The 10,000-nt window shown below is 51.1% G+C and overlaps 1 protein-coding gene across 1 annotated transcript in view; it reads right to left on the bottom strand.

Moving 5' to 3' along the window:
* Positions 1-10,000, bottom strand: part of RIN3 (Ras and Rab interactor 3) — a 101,817-nt gene that overhangs the window by 78,742 nt on the left and 13,075 nt on the right. The window lies entirely within an intron of this gene.

Here is a 10,000-nt window from a genome sequence, read left to right as displayed (position 1 = left end):
GCGGGTTGGGGGGTTTGGGGGGTGCACTGTGTGGTCTGTTTGCATTCTGCCTGAGAAGCACCGGCCCAGCTGATGCTGACATAACCTCTTCCTAGGCCCTGAGATGTGGTTGCAGCATCTCCTCTGGGAAAGAAGATAAATCGATAGAGGCCAGAATTACCCAGAAAATAAGCACTCTGGGGCCCATCAGGTTCCTCTAAGCCCCCTCGAAAACCAAATCTCTCAGGGTATCAGCAGGGGCGAACACCTTAATCAGACAGGAGGGGAGAGTTATACATCCAGGAAGGTGTAGCTGGTGCCTCTTCTGCCCCGTGTCCCGTGATGCTGCCCAGGGCACCAGGGATGGGGTGGTGTTTGCTGTAAGGAGCTGCCTGGGGGAGGGTTGAGCCCAAATTAGCCCTGTTAAAGGCCTAGGAGAGTGGAACCACTTGCTGGGGGTGGGGGATGAGGGAGGTCAGAGGGCAACTGGACCCAGAAGTCCTGATGAGGAAACAGCTTTTTCCAAAGGGAGGATGGGATCCAGACGGTGGTTCTGTTTCTCTGGGTGGTGGGATTAAACCGGCTTAGCAGAGCTGTGCTATATTAAACTGCTGATTTGGCAGAAACCTGACTAGAGAGGTGTGTTGTGAGGAGAGAGACGCCAATGTCAGGGGACTAAACCGGGATGGGAGGGGGTGGTGACGCCCCCACTCCCAAACCCTCGGAGAAGCCGCTGTCTCACGGACACTGTGTGTGCACACGGGGCTTGTGAATTTGCCCTCTGGGTCCACACAGAAGGCTGTGCTGGGTCGCCAGGACAACAGAATGTCCCAGGAGCTTACGGGCACCCTGGCGCTGGGAAGGGCAGCAGGGCAGCCCCATGGATGTCTGCAGGCTGTGGAATTGCGGCCCAGTGGGTCTCATTTAGAGCTCAAGGACGGGCCAGCCCAGCTGATGCTGATATAACCTCTTCCTAGGCCCTGAGATGTGGTCGCAGCATCTCCTCCGGGAAAGAAGTTTAATCGATAGAGGCCAGAATTACCCAGAAAATAACACTCTGGGGCCCATCAGGTTCCTCTAAGGCCCCTTGAAAACCAAAAATGTCTTCTGCACCAAAAGGCTTTGCGAACATCCTCAAGTCTCCTGGCTTGGCCAGGGGCCTTCCCCAGGGGCCAGTCGTGATTCTAATGGCATCAGTTCTTAATTCCTCTGCCACTAAGTAGGCTTACACCTGGGCAGGTCCATTCCCACTCAGGGTCTCAGTTTCCTCATCTGTGTAATAGGCAGGGGGTGGCCTGGAAGACTCCGTCATTTGCTGGTGGCTCTAGATGGCACCTGGGCTTTTGGGACGAAGGTCTTGTTTTCTTTTCCAGAACCAAAGCCATGATCCAACCAACAGGCTCTGGGAGAAATGAGGGGATTTGCCTTACATTCGTTCATACTATGAATATGTTCTGAGGGTCTGCAGGTGCCAGATGTTATTCTAGGCCCTGGGTTAGAACAAAATGGTTAAAAAATAAACAAAAAAACAAAACCAAAAAAACTTCTAGGGGAGGAGTCAGGTGATGGACGAGGTGAATGAGTGACCTAGAGTACATTAGATGGTGATGAGCGAGAAGAGATTCCAGACATACAGAATGGTTAAGGCCTTGAGTTATCGGCCCAGGAGCAGCCTTGAGGAAGCCTGGGGCATCCAGGTGAGGGCAGAGAGGGGCAAGGCAGGCGTCCCTGTAAGCATTCTGGAGCCTTAAAATGGGCACACGATTTGAAGATTCCTCAAAGAAGAAGACATACACAAGGCCGCTAAGCAGGTGAGAGAGTAATTAACATGATTAGTCATTAGGGAAATGCAAATTAAAACCGCATGAGATACCACGACCCAACCACTAGCATGGCTAAAGTGAAAAGCGTGCCAGCATTACAGGATGAGGACGGAAGCAATGGGAACTCTCGTGCATTGCTGGTGAGAATGTAAATTGGTACGACCACTTTGGAAAAAGGCAGTTTTTTTATAAACCTAAACATATGCCTCCCCTCTGGCCCAGCCATTTCACACCTGGGTATAAACCCCAGAGAAATGAAAGTGTATGTCCACAGAAAGACCCGTACGTGAATGTTCTTAGCAACTTTACTCATAATAGCCCCAAACTGGTCCAGGGGCCCATCGGTAGGAGAATGGATGAACAGACAGTGGTCCCTCACACAATGGAATAGTAGCAATAAACAGGCACTACAGATACACACGACCATATGGATGAACCTCAAAATATTATGCTGGGTGAAATAAGCCAGTTGCAAAAATTACGTACTGTACGAATCTATTTATATGAAGTTCAAATGGTACACTTAGATATGTGTACTCACATTTTATCATATGTCAATGTTACCATAAATAATGAAAAAAAAACCATAAATATTGAACTGTAGTTAATGATATGCATGCTAATATATGCAAGAGGCACCCGAAAACTTTCTTCGAAATGCGAAAAAAATAAAAAATAAAAAGAATCAGATGAATTTACGGATAGATAGAAGGAAAGATAGATATGTAATAAAGCAAATATACAAAAATGTTAAGAGTAAGTGGTAGGTATATGAGTGTTTACTAAGAAATTCTTTCAATTTTTTTTTTTTATGGTAAAAACTTGTTACGGAAATCTACTGGGTATGAAGCTCTTCCCACCCCTGAAGGCCCGGTCAGAAGAAGCCTGCCTGCTGTTCTAGAAGCTCTACGTTTGAATCCAGGCAGAGTGATCTCTGGCCAGTTACTTTACTTCTCTGGGCTTCAGTTTAAGCATTTGTAAAAAAATAATAATAATCTTTACCTAATTAGGTTACTGGGAAAATTCAATGAGATGTGCGTCGAGTACCTAGTAAATGTTAACTATTGTTTTTCTAGTCGAAATTCTTCTTTTCCTCTTCTGCTACGATTCTCCCACTTCGTAGCCTTGATTTTAGATTTGATTTGCGTATTTGATTAGAGTGACTGGGGTACACGTCTGTGTGTTGCACTCAGCTTATATACCCAAGATAACATCTGGCCCCAGAGATAACCCATAAGTTCAAGTTCCTGGGAACCACATGGCTTGACATGAAAGATGTCAATTTTTTTGGCACAGAAACACATCCCTTGGAGGATCTGAGCCCTGCTAGTGCTGGTGAAAAGACCAATAAGAACTGGAGTTGCCCTGGAGGCCAATCCGGGCTACTCAGACTAAACCAAAGGCTCTTAAGATGTGGCTTTCCAGGAGTTGTCCAGCTGTTTCACTGTTCTTCTTTCTCCCTGGGCGGGCCGGCGCAGAAGTAACAAAGCCTTGCACACGGCCCCTAAGTGGTGACTTGGCAGCCACAAGGATCTGAGGGTTGGAGAGGAATCTCTAAGTGCCAAGGGCCGCAGCCAGATCGAGAAGTCAGAGAAAGAGCAGCTGAGCCTGGGGGAGTTTGGGCCTTGCTCTGGTCACAGCAGCGACAGAGTCCTGAAGGACAAAGTGACACGGCCACCTGCTCTGACCAGGCCAAAGAAGCGTAATGAAGCCAGGCAGCTGCCCCCTAACCCTGCATCCCTGCTGACTTTGGGCCTCGGGCGACTCGAGCTCTCTGGATGCTGACTTGTGACTGTAACATGCCTGTGCTGATGATGGAGCTCAGGGCTGGGCTGTCAGGCTCAAGCAGGATGGCAAAGGTGGGGACCCCCGGAGCCAGCACTGTGACTGGCTTTGTCTCACCGCCACGATTACTGTTATTGAACAGCCTGGCCATGTCAGCCCTGACTCCCAGGGACTGTCACTGAGCCCACATGGCACGGGGTATGTCATCTGCTGGCAGAGCAGGCGACCCCAACACGCACGGCCTCCCTCTCAGCAGCCAAACTCCAGCCGAGGGCGCCGCAAAGGTAGCTTGGGTATTACTGGCACTGTTGGCACAAAATGATGAGCCTCAGAAACTTTAGAGCAACGCCAGCGGGGAGAGAGATCGGTCCACAGCTAGTTTTCCTTCTGCTCCTGGGGAGTAGAGCACACAGCTCTAGTCAGTAGCCCCGACAGCCTCTGACACCCCGGCTGCCCTTCCCAGCTGCCATGTGGTCAGACACTCGGGAGAACCCTGGCCTGGGGCTGCAGGGACTGGGCCTGGCCTCAGCATCCAGTTCATCTGGGAGATTTTCTCACCAGCTCCCTGACGGAAGTAAACTGGCATGGCGTGTCCACGGCTCCCTGGCCTGGGACGTGCGTCCCCCACACAAGCCTATGAAATCTGGGTGAGAAGAGGGAATCTCCGCTGACTAAGAACGCCGCCCCCACCGTGGGATCTGAGTGGTGAGGTGGCAGCTTGCGGGGCGCGGCCCCACTGGATGCTGCCTGTCTGGAAGGAAGGTATGGAAGTGTCCCAGCTCACGAGGGCACTGGCTTTGGGCCACCTCTGTCTGCCGCAGGGAAGCAGCTCAGTAAGTTCCAATGATGCCTCCTCGTGAGGAGAGCTGAAGTCCCCTTGTGCAGACCTGGCGAGAATGCAGAGTGGGGGTTGGGGATTGTATGGTATGGAAGGGGAGGACAGGGCAAAGGTCATCTCTGTCCCAGCCACTATCCTGACCTCGGGCAGGCCAATCTCCCAGCTTCAACAAGACCGAGGGGGTCTACTGGGATGGAGAGGCCTAGTCCCTGGCCTGACAGGGCTGTCCAGCTAGCAGGGGCTGGGCGTGGCTTCAGCGATCCACGGGACCGGCCGACCACTCTGTACGAGGTGCACGAGTAGCAGCAGACAAAGCCCCTTCCTCCTGTTTGAAGTGGCACCTCTTCCTCAAGCTGGGACAAGACTGTCCAGAGGCCCAGAGAGGAGTGTTCTTTGACTCCGATCCTGGAGGCCCCGAGGCCATGCCCTGCCATGTCACTCCCGGGTGAGGGGGACAGTCACTCATAGCTGCTCCCCACGCTCCATCCTCTCCTTTCTTCATGCTGATAGCTTCTCAATGAAATGACTCCCTTTGCACAGAGAGGAAGGAACCAGAAAGACAAGGGCAGGTTCGGGGGGGAGGTGTGGGATGTCACAGGAAGAGACATCGACCTCTCAGCAAACGCCCTCTCACTGCGAACGCACAATCAGAGCCTTGGCGCTTATTTCACACCATCTGCGCGGCCCAAAGATAAAGAACTAGGACTCACACGGCCTCCTTTGGAACCCCTGCCACGTCCTGGCCGTGTGACCTCGGGCGAGCTATTTAACCTCCGCAGGCCTCACTTTCTCATCTGGACAGTGGAGCTGGTAATGCCTGCCACGTGTGTCAGGCAGCGTCTGGCACATAAAAATACCTCAACTAGGTGGTTATTCTGGCTGGGGTAACCATGTATGTGGTCATGCCCGGTTTCTGTCAGGAACACCCGTTGCTATGGCAACAACGTGAGAAATGGCCTGAGCTAGGTGAGAACCTATTGTTCTCCCTAAAAGCCACTGGAGCATCGGCGGGGGTGGGAGGGAGAATGGAAACAGTTGCACCTGCTCTGAAGGCGATCTGTCAAAATCTAAAAGTGACGGGGATGCACCCCTGAGAATGGAAACAGTTGCACCTGCTCTGAAGGCGATCTGTCAAAATCTAAAAGTGACGGGGATGCCGCAGCCCAGGCCCCAGCAGCCCCACTCCTAGGATGCACAGGGGCATAAGGGGACAGTGATGATGGCCACAGCAGCAGCATTTACACTGAGGAGCACACGGGAACAACCAATGTCCATCCGTAAGGGAATGCGTAAGTAAGTCGCGACTCATTCACCCTGGACTAGCACCCAGCTGCTAAAGGGCAGGAACCCACGCTACACAGTTAAATCTCAAAACCTTGTTTATTGCACAAATGCTAATTTCCTGATTTTGATCCTTGCACTGACTTTAGTACACGAATGTCCTTGTGTTTGAGACATCCTAACTGATATATATGGGAGTAAAGAGGCATAGTGTCTGCTACTTCTTCTCACGAGGTTCAGGGAAAAAATAAAAGAGAGAGAGAGAGAGAAAAAAACCAAGCAGATGAGACAAAATGTTAATATTTGGTGCATCTGGGTGGCATGCACATATAGGAATTCATTGGACTATTCCTGCCACTTTTCTGTGAGTCTGAAATTATGTCAAAAGTAAAAGCTAAAAGAAAAAGGTTTTTAAATCAAACAAAAAAAAAAATCTAGCATTGAGTGCAATAAGCAAATTGCAGAAGGAACGAAAAACATTTACATCAAGTGTAAAAACATACACACCAGTTCTGCATCTTGTTCGTGGATGCACACACACAAAATTCAGGGGGGCGTTCACCTCTGAGTGGGGAGGAGGAAAATGGGATCAGGGAGGGGTGTGATGGAAGGTTTGGCCAGTTCTATAATGATTTATTTATTTTTAAAAGATCTGAAGCAGTATGGCAAAATGATAGGATTTAATAAAGCTGAATTGTAGGTACTCAGGGCATTGCTAAGTTTCCCCCTAGATTTCACTATGCTTGAAATATTCAATTAAAAAACAAAACAAAACACCCACGTGCACATGCCTTCCCCCCAGGTCCCAGAGCATGTCACAAGCTGGGGAGACCGAGTCAGGGTGGTCTCCGGGCACGTAGGCTTCTTCCTGCTTCTAGTGCAATGACTCCAGCTATTCTTTTCTCGGTGTTTCAGAGTCAGTTCTGGAGCCTGAGAACAGCGTTGGAAGGTAACCAAGATGAGTCCATCCAAAGAATCAGGCCCCAGGGGACTTTTAGGACGATCCTCTGACAGCGGAGCCAAGCCAGAGAAAGTCGCGGGTGCCATTTCTCTGACCTATGGCAGCCACAGGACAGGAGTAGCAGCTGATGGCAGAGGGAGCGAGTCCCTGGAGTTCCCGATTGCAGATAAAGATGCTGGCAGGGGTAGACCACGCCAGCAGCAGGCATCTGGGGCTGGGAGAACTCCTCTTCCCCGGGTCCTGTGTGATGAACAAAGTCCAGCCACTGCACCCCTCTGTGCCTCAGTGTCCCCTTCTGTAAACTGGGAGACTGCCACCTACATCAAAGCTCATGTGAGGATCCAGTGGAACAGCGTCAGGGAAGAACCCAGACGCCGCTGACACTTAACAAATGGTAACAGCTAGATGAGCTGGAGGGCTTGGGGACCGTTCATGGAGGAAGCCGAGGCTCATTAGATCCCAGGGTAGGGAACGGAAGGAGTTCGCTGGCAAGGGAGGAGGACCTGGGAATGTTTGGATGCGGGCCAGCTCACCCAAAGACCAGTTGGAACATTTGGTTTGGATTAGTGGTGTGCTAGTAAAAAAAAAAAAGTCCTGACGTGTAGTGATTATCGATTTCCTTGGCGTCAACACTCCCACTATTTGTTGAATCAGCTATCGATGATTTAACAAATAGCTTGCAAAATTCCTGAATATGTAACAATAGGTCTTTGCGAGCCTACCAGCTGCGGCACGCCATTGGCATTTTAAGGCTGCCCTCTACTTCTAATGTTCCCCTATGCGAGTCCTCTCGACCATCCCAATACTTAGTTGTTGGATGCTGAGGTTGGGATCACATCGTGGAAATGAAGGGAGAGGAGATTTTATGAGGTGAGTAGTGGCATCAGAAAGGCAGTATGCATCAGAACGGGTATCACGTAAAGGAAATGGCACTGAGCTCAGCCTCAAGAGACCATGGCCAGTTTTGTCGTTCGCTACATGACCTTGGGCAACTCGCCTTCCCTCTCTAGGTTTAGCAGCCTCTTCAGTAAAATGAGAAGGTTGGGCAAGATCTGGGATGGCAAGTAGGTTGAATTTCCATGTGAACCCCGCTGCTTGGCAGCAGCTGCCTAGATGTTTATGCTGAAGCCTCGGCAGAGGAAGAATGTTAGGATCTACTGCTGATGTCTGCCACGGGCTCCGGAGTAGAGAGAGGCAGAATCTGGGCTCCTCATTACGGAGCATGGATCAGATCAAGGACTAAGGCTCCTTCTAGCGCTCTGAATTCCATGATTCTGTGACTCAACTGACTCTTGGCTGGATGCCACCTGAAGGCTTCTCTTCCAAGCCAGGTTGGCTCTGCCCCAGTGGAGAGCCTGAGAGAAGGCAGGCAGGCAGCCAAGCCAGCTTCTCTGTGGCTTCCTATCCACCAGATGCTTTTTCTTGGATGTGTGGAAGCTGAGCCACCGCGGCTGCCTGGTTCCACCTCTGGCCCAGTCTTTTCTAGACTCAGGACAAAAAACACAGCTCCAGGCTGACCATGGTGGTCACGTGGGGATGGAAGAGAAGCAGCCGGTTTCAGCATCAGACTCTCTCACACGTATAATGTGCAAATATGTGGCGAATGCCCCCCGTCCAGTTCCACAGGCTAAATATCTGCACGAGGCCTTGGTGGGTCCCCACAGACACCTGGAGCTCCAAGGACAGCGTTGGGAATATCTTGTTGCGACAAAGTTCCCCGAGTTTCACCTCATCCAGAAACCAAAAGGCCTTCTATGATGAGCTGGGGCACAGAGGGGCAGCTTAAGGCCTCTGACCCTTGGGGTGCTGGTCTCAGGGCACCCAGGACTAGGCTCTGTGGGTCCCTGCCCACAGCCTCTAGAGGGGAAGTCAGCTTAAGCAGGTCTTCCGGACGCCGGAAGTGCTAAGAACAGGTCAGGCTGTCACAGTTTGCACGTCACAGCCCACATCAAGGGGTCTAGCAGGTCAAAGGCCTTCAAACTTTCCACACCTGTGTGTGCTGCAGGCCTGCTGCTTCTGGGTTCACGTCAGGCATTGCCCAACTCCTAGCCCTGCCTTCCAGGCTGACTGCTGGGTGCTCCAGTGTCCCTTAGGGGTTCTAGCAGCCCACACTGAGCCCCACTGGGATCCTGGAGGAGCCTGTGGGAGCCACCCAGCCTCGGTGCTATGGGCCCTTCTGAGCCAGGCCTGGCCCCAGGCCCCATTTCTCAGTAATGCTGATTGCTGGCTCACAGCTTCCCTGTGCCTGCCCTCTGGCCCTGGCCGCTCTATGCTCTCGAGCACCCTGGATGCCCACAGCCTCTTACGAACCTGGGCTGAGTTGCTCCACCCTCTGTAACCTCTCCTGGCTCACGGGTCCCAGACTCTTTCACTGTGTCAGCCAGCCCCTTGAATCCAACCTAACCTGACTGCCTGCCCATGCCGCGGGCCGCTTCTCCCTAACACCAGTCCTAGGCTAGGGCTGTTTACGCCCATCAAGACCCAGCTCATAGCTGCTGGTAAAGCTGTCCCCAGTGCTATGTGTGATCAGGCCCGAGTGACGGCGATGGCAAAGGCTGTGTCGACTGGTGGCTTAAGCATGGGCTTGGGAACCAGACGACCTGGGTTAGAATCCCAGCTTAGTCACCTTGGCAAGTGACTAAACCTCTCTTTGCCTTGATTCCCTTTCATTTAAAATGGAAAATATAAGACAGCTGAAAATTATTGGATTTCGTTAACCAGCGTCACCATAAAAAATAAATAATTTTTTGAAATAAATAAATAAATACAAATAAATAAATATAAGCACTACCACCTCGTGGGATTGCTGTTAAGAGTTCAGGATAGTGCCCTACATATAGCAAACATTCAGTGATGTTATTAGTATTCATTCGTTCATCCGGTAAGTATGGATTGAGCATATACTATGGGCCAGGCACTACTCTAGACTTATCATAATGATAATTACAATAATAGTCATATATAGTGGAAGAGCAGCTGACATTTCCCTCCCTTACCCACCCCCTCCCCCGCCAAAAATTCTTAGAAACTTCATTGAACATGGAGATGGCTACTGTGGAAGCCAGGATTTGGGGGACCAGTTTCTGGCCAGGACTGAAGCTGGAGGCAGCAGGGACACAAGAACCCAGGTCATCAAGGGCAGCAGGCAGGCCCCGTGCACATACGTGACACAGGTACATTGAGATGAGCTGAGGCCATCTCTGCAAGGACCAAGTAGGTGCCTCGGGGAGCGGGAGACTGGGAGGCTGATGGGCAAGGGTGGTAGGAAGGCTCTTCACCTTACATCCTTTTGTGCCATATGAATTTGAACCACGTGCCTCTATCACTTATGCA

The sequence above is a fragment of the Pteropus alecto genome, unplaced genomic scaffold (assembly GCF_000325575.1).
Source record: "Pteropus alecto unplaced genomic scaffold, ASM32557v1 scaffold8, whole genome shotgun sequence".
Lineage (NCBI taxonomy): Eukaryota > Metazoa > Chordata > Mammalia > Chiroptera > Pteropodidae > Pteropus > Pteropus alecto.
This window is presented reverse-complemented; position numbering and strand designations above follow the sequence as displayed.